The sequence below is a fragment of the Synchiropus splendidus genome, unplaced genomic scaffold (genome assembly GCF_027744825.2).
Source record: "Synchiropus splendidus isolate RoL2022-P1 unplaced genomic scaffold, RoL_Sspl_1.0 HiC_scaffold_49, whole genome shotgun sequence".
Taxonomy (NCBI): Eukaryota; Metazoa; Chordata; class Actinopteri; order Syngnathiformes; family Callionymidae; genus Synchiropus; species Synchiropus splendidus.
In genome coordinates this window covers 112,501-115,000 of record NW_026527083.1, presented here as the reverse complement: position 1 = coordinate 115,000, position 2,500 = coordinate 112,501, and positions in this window count along the sequence as shown.

The window sequence follows — 2,500 nt, the reverse complement described above, 5'->3', positions numbered from 1 at the left end:
CCACCGGGGCTCGACTTGGTACAATTTTCGCGCGACCTAATTTTTTGTCACTCAAAGGGTTTGGGCGCCTAATTTTTTGTCACAGCTCCGGCACCTAATATTTTGTCACTCTGGTTCTCCGACCCAGAGAGCCACCGGGACCGCCCCAGGACCTCCTGCCCGGCTGCGGGGACCCTCCTCGGGCCTGAGGGACCGGCTGGACCCGGGAGGGACCGGGTCTTCTCGGACCTCCGGGGGTCAGGGGGGGCACTCGGTCGCCTGGCCTGCCCGACCGAGGCGTGCGGCAGGCCGGGCAAAGAGCACCGTGATTCGCACCCTTGAGCTCCAGTGAAACCCCTGGAAGACATAAGCCCGACCCCACCGGGGCTCGACTTGGTACAATTTTCGGGCGACCTAATTTTTTGTCACTCAAAGGGTTTGGGCGCCTAATTTTTTGTCACAGCTCCGGCACCTAATATTTTGTCACTCTGGGTCTCCGACCCAGAGAGCCTCCGGGACCGCCACAGGACCCCCTGCCCGGCTCCGGGGACCCTCCCCGGGCCTGAGGGACCGGCTGGACCCGGGAGGGACCGGGTCTTCTCGGACCTCCGGGGGTCAGGGGGGGGGCACTCGGTCGCCTGGCCTGCCCGACCGAGGCGTGCGGCAGGCCGGGCAAAGAGCACCGTGATTCGCACCCTTGAGCTCCAGTGAAACCCCTGGAAGACATAAGCCCGACCCCACCGGGGCTCGACTTGGTACAATTTTCGGGCGACCTAATTTTTTGTCACTCAAAGGGTTTGGGCGCCTAATTTTTTGTCACAGCTCCGGCACCTAATATTTTGTCACTCTGGTTCCCCGACCCAGAGAGCCTCCGGGGCGGCCCCAGGATCTCCTGCCCGCCTCCGGGGACCCTCCCCGGGCCTGGGGGGCCGGCTGGACCCGGGAGGGTCCGGGTCTTCTCGGACCTCCGGGGGTCAGGGGGGGCACTCGGTCGCCTGGCCTGCCCGACCGAGGCGTGCGGCAGGCCGGGCAAAGAGCACCGTGATTCGCACCCTTGAGCTCCAGTGAAACCCCTGGAAGACATAAGCCCGACCCCACCGGGGCTCGACTTGGTACAATTTTGGCGCGACCTAATTTTTTGTCACTCAAAGGGTTTGGGCGCCTAATTTTTTGTCACAGCTCCGGCACCTAATATTTTGTCACTCTGGTTCTCCGACCCAGAGAGCCTCCGGGGCGGCCCCAGGACCTCCTGCCCGGCTCCGGAGACCCTCCCCGGGCCTGAGGGACCGGCTGGACCCGGGAGGGACCGGGTCTTCTCGGACCTCCGGGGGTCAGGGGGGGGCACTCGGTCGCCTGGCCTGCCCGACCGAGGCGTGCGGCAGGCCGGGCAAAGAGCACCGTGATTCGCACCCTTGAGCCCCAGTGAAACCCCTGGAAGACATAAGCCCGACCCCACCGGGGCTCGACTTGGTACAATTTTCGGGCGACCTAATTTTTTGTCACTCAAAGGGTTTGGGCGCCTAATTTTTTGTCACAGCTCCGGCACCTAATATTTTGTCACTCTGGGTCTCCGACCCAGAGAGCCTCCGGGACCGCCCCAGGACCCCCTGCCCGGCTCCGGGGACCCTCCCCGGGCCTGAGGGACCGGCTGGACCCGGGAGGGTCCGGGTCTTCTCGGACCTCCGGGGGTCAGGAGGGGCACTCGGTCGCCTGGCCTGCCCGACCGAGGCTTGCGGCTGGCCGGGCAAAGAGCACCGTGATTCGCACCCTTGAGCTCCAGTGAAACCCCTGGAAGACATAAGCCCGACCCCACCGGGGCTCGACTTGGTACAATTTTCGCGCGACCTAATTTTTTGTCACTCAAAGGGTTTGGGCGCCTAATTTTTTGTCACAGCTCCGGCACCTAATATTTTGTCACTCTGGTTCTCCGACCCAGAGAGCCTCCGGGGCGGCCCCAGGACCTCCTGCCCGGCTCCGGAGACCCTCCCCGGGCCTGAGGGACCGGCTGGACCCGGGAGGGACCGGGTCTTCTCGGACCTCCGGGGGTCAGGGGGGGCACTCGCTCGCCTGGCCTGCCCGACCGAGGCATGCGGCAGGCCGGGCAAAGAGCACCGTGATTCGCACCCTTGAGCTCCAGTGAAACCCCTGGAAGACATAAGCCCGACCCCACCGGGGCTCGACTTGGTACAATTTTGGCGCGACCTAATTTTTTGTCACTCAAAGGGTTTGGGCGCCTAATTTTTTGTCACAGCTCCGGCACCTAATATTTTGTCACTCTGGTTCTCCGACCCGGAGAGCCTCCGGGGCGGCCCCAGGACCCCCTGCCCGGCTCCGGGGACCCTCCCCGGGCCTGAGGGGCCGGATGGACCCGGGAGGGACCGGGTCTTCTCGGACCTCCGGGGGTCAGGGGGGGGCACTCGGTCGCCTGGCCTGCCCGACCGAGGCGTGCGGCAGGCCGGGCAGAGAGCACCGTGATTCGCACCCTTGAGCTCCAGTGAAACCCCTGGAAGACATAAGCCCG